The 10,517-nt window shown below is 49.4% G+C and overlaps 1 protein-coding gene across 1 annotated transcript in view; it reads right to left on the reverse strand.

Moving 5' to 3' along the window:
* LOC129784734 (butyrophilin-like protein 2) overlaps positions 1 to 1,957 on the reverse strand; it is a 37,051-nt gene extending 35,094 nt beyond the window's left edge. The window contains exons 1-2 of the mRNA XM_055808090.1: positions 1,839 to 1,957; positions 491 to 615 (exon numbers count right to left, since the gene is read on the reverse strand). The gene's annotated coding sequence lies outside the window, so the exon portion shown is untranslated. The remainder of the gene's footprint in view (positions 1 to 490; positions 616 to 1,838) is intronic.
* Positions 1,958 to 10,517: the final 8,560 nt, after the last annotated feature.

The raw sequence follows: 10,517 nt of genomic DNA on the forward strand, positions 1-10,517 counted from the left end.
AATGCTTCGGTACGTACCACATCCCCAGTCATTGCGTTAGGAATGAGCCACAAAGGAGCAGGGCTCTACCCACTCACGCACAGAGGATGGGCTCATTTGAAGTGGCAATAAATGGCAAAGTGATGATGTGAACACATGCATGTCAATGCAAACACCCCTCCCCAAATCCGTCATAGGAACTGTTAGGACATTACCTTCCAACAGTACTGGCAGGTTGTGAGTGGGCTATTTGAGAATTCAACAAGCCCTTTTCAACTGGAAATTAGGAAGAGAACGCAGCCTCCTCAAGTTTAGTTCACCAAAAGCAAGAACAGCAGTCTACACCAGGTGTGGAAACACAACCTAGTCCATCCCGGGTGGAATTCTTTCACAAGCTACGTATCCTTCCCAGTTTTAGTTGGCATTGGTTAACGTCTGACCCCATTGACAACTGTACCTGTAGCAAGAAAACAGCCTACTTCAGGATTAACAAAATTGAAATTGGACTTACCTTGACCCCATAGGAATCCACAATCACTGGCTGTGTGAGAATCCCCATTGCTTTCTCCACACCCATCCGCTGTTGCTCTTCTACCCGAGAACGTCTTGCGCGAGCCATGCAGTGTCCCCACCAACCTGGAATGACACACATTTCTGAAGTCAGGGGTTCTGTTTCTCTGGAGTACAGGATCAGTGAAGTCTCCTGTACCTGTAACACGGTCTCTCTTTGCCATGACAGAGACACAACTGTTGCTGTTATTTTTTTGACTGAGAAATGTTTGCTTTGACTTTCTTTCTTCCTGGGAAAAGTCACAGCTCCCTAAAAATCAGAAACTCAGGCGCACACACACACCCCCCAACACACACACACACAAGAAGCACTCGAGAAAACAGGAGGGCAACAGCAGGAAAAGAATACAGTCCCGTTGCGATTACAGCACTGCACGGTCAAACTCCAAAGTCCTTTAGGTCAGGAAACACATCTTCCATGGCCAACATGAATGAGGTGAGGTAGCTGGAGCCAGAGGTGCCGGTTTCCTTGCTCGGACCGTGAAAGGAGCCTCATGGCTGGTTCAGATGAGGACATCTCTGCTTCTCTAGATTATTCCCGCCTCAGAAAGTGGAAGTAAAGGGAAAGACAAGTCAGTGGACGCTGAGGGGAGCAGGACTTTGCTGAACTGCAAAGCTCTATCAACATTTCAGCTGACTGAAGTACACGGCCCTGGCTTAGGCTTATTCCATACATTAAATGAGAAAAGGAGACATCCAAAGTGTACGGGACAAGGAAGAAAGCACACAGGCCTTATGGCTGATCTTACGCTGAGGAGCAGCCCCCGGTGAAACAGAGAATAGACTCTTAACATTTACGTTGACAACTGCTGCTTCTACTCCTCTTCTCACAGAAACCATTGTCAGTCAACTCAAGAGCTCTAGGCTTTATGAGAACAATCCTAGAGATACCGTTTCTAATTAGAAAGAGAGAGATCTCTCTGCTTTTCGGGCCTGCCACATGCCTACATGTCAAGGCCTTGCCATGAGCCAGCGGTGCTGGCATTTGGTCTAACTGGCAGCGGAACGAGAGGATCGCTGTAGGTCCCTTCCAACTGGAATATTCCCACGTTTCACACAATAAACATTCAATAAATGTTTTCAGAAGGAACCTGGGGCTTTCAGTGAATACTCAAGTAACACACGTTCGAGAGCCTCTAGGAATCGCCAAAAGTAAAAGCAAAATTCACTTCCTGGTGCTAAAAGCCAAGAGAAAGCTTCCTACGAAAAGCACACAAACCCTGAGAAATAGACACAGAGGGAAATTATGAAGGCCCACAGATAAAATGGTCTTAGAGATCGACATTTACCTCCTCTGGGCCAGCAGCCTTTGCAAATGCTCTGAAACGCCTCTCAACGACAAGTCTAACGGTCACATCCCTTTAGAAAATCCTAACTCCACGCAACGTATCCCCCTCCTGCTCCTCTGGCGCTCTTATTTCTTCCTCAGTCCGCTGTCAAGGCTCAGGCAGCAGGGCGACAGGCAGTACTTCCAAGGGCCACTGTTGCGACGGAGGGAAGACACAGTCACTCAATATGAGTGATCAGCAGACTTCGTTTATTGTACCTTACAGTCACCTTTTATGCCTTGTTATAATTAGCTCATACATATTACAAAAGTTAAGCTCATTATTGGTTAGTTACCTAAATACCAAGCCCGCCCCTTGTTTCTCTTCTGTAGTTATCTGTTCCCACCTGCAACATTCTTTTCCCACCAAAATCTTCCTGTTATTGTGTAACAAGGACAGCCAAAGACAGTGTATTTTGCTTTACTTCAGATAAGCTGAGAGCGATGTGCATTTTTGTCCAGCCAGCTGGACTATGTCTATGTGACCCTTTTCAGCTAGCCAGTTATCCACAATTCCCCCATTTTTATTTTGGGCGACATAGGCTTGGTTGACCATTTTCAATAACAGCGTTTTAACACAGGAAAACTACATAGCTAAGCACTACTAAAACTATTACCATAATGATAAAAAAAAATAAATAATCCCGTTTGCTATGAGATTGTATCTTTGCTGTCAAAAGTTCGAGTTTTTCACGCATGGTCCTCTGTGTGTGGGATTGGAACAGATGTCGAATAGATTCCAGAACAGGGCCTATCGCAAAGTGCAGGCAAAGCAGCGTTCTCGCGTCGAGCTCCTCCAGCATGCTCTACAGCAGGTTTTACCCAACGGCTGGGAACCCAAATAGTGCCTGAATTGGTAGAAATACAGACATAACCACGCCCCACATAAATCACCTCCCCAGGACCTACCCATTGTCCTGGTTTTGCATCCTTATACAGTACTTTCATGTGTGGTGGCCTGGGGGGTTCTGAGCCAGCGTGGTGCCTTATTATAGGCAGCTCATTACTGTCCCCAAACACACACAAATGATTAAGCACAAAAAGGGCCTTCTCCACCCTTTCTCCTACATCCTGAATCTCTTTGAACTTTTCTATATAACGTTTTAGTGTCCCGTTAGCCCGCTCTACAATTGCTTGTCCAGTTGGAGAATGAGGGATTGCAGTAACATGTTTAATATTCCACATTTGCATAAAGCGTTTAAGTAATCCGCTACCATATGCAGGACCGTTATCAGTTTTAATAGTAATAGGCACCCCTAAAACAGCAAAGCAACTAGTTAAATGCCGGCGCACGTCCCGGACCTTTTCCCCGGGTTGTGGTGTGGCCCATAACATATGGCTATAGGTGTCTATAGTAACATGCACATATTTCAATCGACCGAATGCAGGAACATGAGTAACATCCATCTGCCAAACATCATTAGACTGTAGTCCTCGCGGGTTGACCCCGCAACCAAGCCCCAAGCCTGAGTTATGGTGACTACATATAGGGCAAGCCTTCACAATGGCCCGAGCCTCCTCCATAGACAGTTTGTAGGCTCGTGCCAACCCCTTCGCATTTTGATGGAAGATCGAATGGGCTTCTCGGGCTCGACAATGTGGTGCTAATGGGGGTTCAGTAGTGATTGCGACGAGACGATCAGCTCGAGCATTGCCCTCTCCGAGGCCTTCTTCCCACTGGTGGCTTCGGATATGGACCACCACATACGATTCCGATCTCTGTGTGATTGCAAGCTGCAAGCTCACAAGCAGTTCTGTCAAGCGTTGATTCTTTAATTCATGCACGCTTGCATCTTCAATCCGGCTGACTATGCCGGCAACATAGAGAGAATCTGTGACTACGTTCAGTGGGACATCTCTCCATCTAATAAATGTCCAGACCACTGCATAGAGTTCTAGCGTCTGTAGAGAATCCTTTGGCTGCGCTTGTAGAATTTGGTGTTGCCACCCTTGCTCATCTTTCCATGTTATGGCAGCGGTCCTAGAGCGTCGACCCGCATCAGTAAAGGCCGTGAGAGCATGCGGGATAGGCTGGCTGGATCGCTTTGGCTTAACAATCCAGCCCATGTTCTCCATCCACGACAGGATGGGCGATGGGAGTGGTTTCACTATTATCGCTGCTCCATCGTGGAGTAATGCAGCCTGCAGTTCCTCGGAGTTCTGCAAGTACCACTCCAAGTCGATCTGTCTCATCGGCACCCATATCGTGCCAGGAGGAGTGCCATCCACCTGTAAAATACGACAGCGACCTTTCTTGATCAGCTCCGTCAGCGTCGAGATCTTGTCTTGTATTGTGCGTCGTGGTTGCAGTGGGGGAGCTATCCATTCCAATACGATGGTGGAGTACACCCCTTTCTCCCCCGTTTTTATTTTTTGCTGTGTTAGAGCACCCATGAGGTACTGAGTGCCACATAAGATAGTCAAATCGATGGGTAACCCTACAACACGCCGATGCGTGGAGCGCATAGTCACCATTGAAGCTATTTGTTGTAACGTTTGTTCTTGCTGTTCAGTAAGCTGTACTGGGGTTGAAGGATCTGTCCCTCTCAACAGGGGGCGTAGTTGATTTAACAGTTCATTGGGGATGCCCACTACAGGCCGGAGCCATTGCAGATCACCGAGCAGTCGTTGGGCGTCGTGAAGGGTTTGGATATCCAAGTGGAGTGACAACTTTTGAGGCTGAATTGTTGTATCAGTGATGCGCCACCCCAGATACTTCCAGGGGCTTGATTCTTGCACCTTTTCGGGTGCTACTACCAAGCCCCTAAGCTTGAGTTGTTCAGTTAAAACCTGTTTTTGTTGTAAAGAGAAGGGTGTTGGCTGGGCTAACAGGATGTCATCCATACAATGGTAGATTAAAGTCTTAGCCCAGCGTTGTCGCAAAGGTTGTAGTGTGGCAGCAACATAGAGTTGACACAAGGTGGGCGAATTTCTCCTTCCTTGCGGGAGGACCGTCCATTCAAAGCGTTGGTCCGGTCCCTCCCGGTTGATCGCGGGTAAGGTAAAGGCAAATCTGCACTGATCATCTTCATGTAAAGCAATTGTGAAAAAGCAGTCTTTCAAATGTACAATGAGTAAATGCCACCCTTCCGGTATCATAGCTGGGTTGGGTAAACCGGGTTGTAAGGCCCCCATATCATGCATCTGTTTGTTTACCGCTCGCAGATCATGAAGCGATCGATATTTTCCAGACTTTTTCTTGATAACAAAGATGGGGGTATTCCAGGGGCTCGTTGACAGACGCAAATGACCTTGTTGATACTGCTCTTTAACCAGTTCATGCGCCTGTTCTAGACTTTCCCTTTTTAACGGCCACTGCTCTATCCACACTGGTTCCTCTGTCTTCCATCGGAGTGGGATTGGGAAAGTCCAAGCAATGGCCGCCCCTAGAAAGGGAGGTCTGAAGTGAGGACCATCCCCATTTGGGCCAAGATATCGCGGCCTATCAAAGCATGCACCTCCTCAGGCAATGGAATAATCAAGACACAACAGTTTATAACTTTGTCAGCTATAGTCCATTGCAGAAGGGGGGATTTGCGAGCGAGGGTCAATCCCCCCACTCCTGCAACCGTGGCATTGGTCGTACAGGTTGGCCAATGCGCCGGCCATTTCTGTGCACTGATTATAGAGACATCAGCGCCAGTATCCAACAGCGCAGTAATCGAGAGTGTCTGGTCTCCATACTGCACTGTGACCGATCGCCATGGTCGTTGACGCAAGCCAATAGTCAATAAAGCCATTTGCCCTGTAGACCCAAAGTTACCTTGTCCTCGAGGTTGTTCTTGCAGTGGTTGGAGGGTGCCTGCAAGATGCGGTAGTGGAATCAGCTGGGCTATCTTGGTCCCTTTAGGTATAAAGAGTGGGGGAAACAGCGTCTGAGCCATAATATGAATTTCTCCGTGAAAGTCCTTATCAATCAGTCCCACCAAAACATTGAGTCCCAACATGGTGGCTGATGAACGCCCGATGAGTAATGCTCCAACACCTTGCCCGCCTATACAAACTGGGCCTTGTATGCCAGTAGCAAGTTTTGTAGGCTTTGAGTCCAAGAGGGTACAATCTACTGTTGTTGCCAGGTCCAAGCCGAGGCTTCCGCTGGTTGCAGGTTGGAGAGGAAAGGATTTTGTGCTGCTGGGCAGGCAGCCGCTTTTTGTGTCAGCGCGGGGCGGCTCTTCCCGCTGGGTCGCCCGTTTCCCGATCGACGACAAGCAGCTTCATTGTGAGCGTCCGAGCGGCAGTTTCGGCACCATACGGAGTTGACATTGCAGTCCCATCTCACGTGTCCGGTGGCACCGCAACGGAAGCACCGTAGACGAGATGGGCCGCGGTCATTTGATCGCCCAGCAAAGGCTTGCAAAGGGGCAAGGGCTGCTAAGACCTGACTCTGGGTAGACTGCGCCTGCTCTTTTAAAGCACTCCCTAGTTCTTTTATTGCCTTGACTAACATAGCCTGGGGCCCGACTGGCACTTGTGCCATTCTTTCCAAAGCTTCTTCTATGGTCCATGTCCCTGGTAGCGTAGCTAGGATGTTACGTGTGGCTGGGTTACAATTCTGTATGGCACACTGCTTTAAAATGGAGCCTTTGAGATAGTCTTGCACCCCAGCCGCCTGTATGGCGTTTGCTACCCGATCGATAAATAACCCAAATGGCTCCTCTCTTCCCTGCTTGATTCCCATATAGAAAGGGATTCCCCCGGGCTCCTTTATACGGTCAAGCGCTAGTCTAGCTAGCCTCATCACTTCCTTTGCCTTATCCGGTCCCATCAGTGCCTGCGCTTCGGTTCGAAAATAGGGTCCTAAACCCATCAGCTCCTGTAAAGTAACCCCATGCAGTGGGTCCCTGGCTGTCCAACCACTGCTACCAATTCCTGACAAGCAGCCTGCCAATGAGCGTTAAACAGAAGCTGCTGATGTTGGCTCAAGATTAACTTCATTATACTGCGTATGTCACTCGGGAGTAAGATATTAGTTCCCCAAAGATAATCCAACATTTGTCTGGTGGGTTCCCCTTTTAAACCTGACTCACTCACCGTAGCCCGTAGCTGAGTTAATAATTTCCAATCTAAGTTAGTGAGAGAAACCATGATATTCCCCTGCGCATCTGGCTGTGAATACGTGACCGGGAAAGCCTCATGCACGATTCCCGCGGCAAAATCGCGTTCACCCTCAAGCATAGCACTATCTGCTATCTGCTTCCAGACCTTTTGCCTATTTTGGGCAACCTGAAGACATTCTGCAAAAGGATTCGTACATTCCCTACTCTCTACGGGGTTTTTACGGTCTATCTCCTCACTTACGTCATCATTCCCCGACGGGGGAGCTGAGGGATTCGAGGAGGGCGGCGAGACGGGAAGGGCGACTGGTCCCAGCTTCCCACAGCCCCCTGCTGAACCGTCAGTGTACGCACCGAGGGAGGCAGCGGGCAATCGGGGGGGGGGGGAAACCGATTCCCCCTGCCGTGCGGCTGCTGCAGTCCCGCTTGCAACTCCCAGCCGCTCAGAGGCAGCAGCAGCCGCTCTCTGTTCGGCTCGATGTTGCAAAAGGGCATTAGTGACAGCCTGCCACGGTTTCATCAGTTTTTTGGCAGTTTTATTGTCGGCTATTACTTCGGCAAACAGTGTGTCCCCATAATTACGCCACTCTGCATGCTCGAAAACTGTATCTGGATTCCCAAAATGACCCCTCGCTACCCCATAAGCTAATAACCCTGGTAATTCCTTTTTACAATCTATGCCCCGAATGCTCCGCTTTTCTAAAAAGCCTTTGAGCAAATCATATGTCGCTTGTCTCTCCATACCGTCGTCAGCGCTGTTGCAGCCTTTGCGAGACTTCGGCGACGCGTGGCCGGCGGGACCCTCTGTAGGTGCTCCCGGGCGCGGGGACTGTGCCCTTCCGCCTCCTGCGCTGCTTTCAGCACCGGTACCCGAATCTCCGTCGAACCGTGGCTCGCAGGTTCAGCCCTCTCTAGGGTCCCTGTTCGGGCGCCATTTGTTGTGACGGAGGGAAGACACAGTCACTCAATATGAGTGATCAGCAGACTTCGTTTATTGTACCTTACAGTCACCTTTTATGCCTTGTTATAATTAGCTCATACATATTACAAAAGTTAAGCTCATTATTGGTTAGTTACCTAAATACCAAGCCCGCCCCTTGTTTCTCTTCTGTAGTTATCTGTTCCCACCTGCAACATTCTTTTCCCACCAAAATCTTCCTGTTATTGTGTAACAAGGACAGCCAAAGACAGTGTATTTTGCTTTACTTCAGATAAGCTGAGAGCGATGTGCATTTTTGTCCAGCCAGCTGGACTATGTCTATGTGACCCTTTTCAGCTAGCCAGTTATCCACAGGCCACCAAGCTTCGTTTAATCAGAAACTTTCAGTCAATGTATGGCACTCAGGCACAAGCATATGAGAAATTCTTGATAGAAAATGGCCACCAAAGCACGTTCTGGATAGCTGTTCTCTTACAGTTAGCAAAGTTTTCGATGTAGAGGAGGTTATCCTCACCTGCTTTCTCTTTTGGCGCAGGAGGTTGAACAGCTTGATTTACAACTAAGGCCTCAAAAAAATTCCTTCTTTCTTCCTTATTAGGCAACTGGATTTTGAAAACTGTATCATAACCATCAACAAAGAATTCTTCTACTTGATAGGAGTTTGCTAGTTTGAATTTATAGCTGTTATTGCTGGTTTGCTACTAATCAGTAGGTTTCTGCGCCTCCCATGGGGCTTGCTTTCCTCACTGTCTATTAGAGTCTAGTGCTCATTAGTGGCTGCTTCTTCCTTTCACTGCTTGCTGTACTGCTTATCACCTTCCTGTGCTGCCCAGGAACATTTTAACGAGCCATGGTGGTGCGCCTGGGCTGGCAGATGGCTAGGGCACGGCTGCTGTTTCTGTGCTGCTGCACTGGACAGGCTGGAACTCCGGTGTGAGCTCAAGTTGAAGGGATTGTGACCTGTGGGTGAATCCAAATGGGAGCAGGGCAGCCCAAAGCATCGGTGGCCATGAATAAGTCCATGCCAGAGCAGGTATATATCACAGCATCTGTGGCCGTGGTTATGTCCATGCCGCAGCAGGTATTGTGGCCCAAGACAAGTCCATGCTGGAGAGGGTACACCTCGAAGCATCTGCAGCTGTGGGTAAGTCCATGTTGCATCAGGTACACCTGGAAGCATCAGTGCTGTGCATGAGGTCATGTTGGAGCACCTCAAAACGTGTGGTCATAGATAAGCCCATGACAGAGCAGGACAGCCCTGGAGAGACAGCAGCCAGGGATAAGGCCATGCTGGAGCTTTTTTATTTCTGAAGGGACTGTGGCTGTGGGTAAGGCCACGCTGGAGCAGGTCTATGGTCATGGCCCATGCATAAGGCCATGCTGGAGCAGGTGCACCTCAAAGCAACTGCGGCTGTGGGTAAGTCCGTGCTGCAGCAGGCATACCCCTGCAGGGGCTGTGGCTCGTAGCTGAGGCTCCACTTGGAGCAGGTACAACCCTAAGGGACGGCAGTCTGTGGGTAAGTACAAGCTGGAGCAGGGGCAAGGGGAGGACTTCATTGCAATGTTAAACCCTACAGGCTGGTCCAAAGGGAACGGGGTGGACATTGTAATGGCTATACCTTTCAATTGTTGTAAGCCATGGTTTGAGTTGCATGTTCTAGAAATTACTATAGCAGGAACCTCCTGAACCATTGGAGGACAAGCCTTACAATAGCACGGCAAGTGCAGTAGTGACCCGACCGGAGCTGGCCCAGTAACCCCACACAACACACAAACTCTCCTCTCCTGAGTGACCAGCATAACAGATCATCTTCATGGACTGAATGAACACAATGGACATTTTCTGGACATTTTTACAGTGGTGGTCCATAGACTAGGGCAGGGGTCCTCAAACTTTTTAAACAGGGGGCCAGCGCGCGGATTAAGCGGCAGGAAGTCACCTTTGGCTGCTTGGTTTCCCCCCCCAACCCCTGGCGGGGGTGGGGTGGGTGGGGGTGGATCTGTAAATACGGGGGTCTGGATTGAGGACCCTGGGGGGCCATATCCGGCCCACGGGCTGTAGTTTGAGGACCCCTGGACTAGGGGAATGATATCTATGTATTATATCAAAGGATGGGAAGGGTGGTGGTGGTGAATGTGGTTGCATTGGGAAGTGTGGCATGATGTAAATGGAATGGAACAAGGGGTGGATAGTGCCCTGGTTTCAGCTGGGATGGAGTTAGTGTCCTTAGTAGCTGGCACAGTGCTGTGGTTTGGGTTTGGTGTAAGACCAGTGTTGATAGCACACTGATGGTTGTGGTTGTTGCTGGGTAATGTTTATGCTAAGTCAAGGACTTTTCAGTTCCTTGGGCCCTGCCAGTGAGAGGGCTGGAGGGGCACGGGAAACCAGGAGGGGACACAGCCAGGACAGCTGACCTGAACTAGCTGAAAGGCTGTTCCATACAATATGGCGTCATGCTGGTTATAGAGCTGGAAGAAGAAGAAGAAGGAAGGGGAGGAGCACTGGGCATTATGGCATTTGTCTTCCCAAGTAGCTGTTACACATGATGGATCCCTGCTTCCCTGCAGATGGCTGAGCACCTGCCTGCCCCTGGGAAGCAGGGAAGGAATTCCTTGGTTTGATTTTCTTGCGTGCACGGCTTTTGCT

Source organism: Falco peregrinus, chromosome 6 (genome assembly GCF_023634155.1).
Source record: "Falco peregrinus isolate bFalPer1 chromosome 6, bFalPer1.pri, whole genome shotgun sequence".
Taxonomy (NCBI): Eukaryota; Metazoa; Chordata; class Aves; order Falconiformes; family Falconidae; genus Falco; species Falco peregrinus.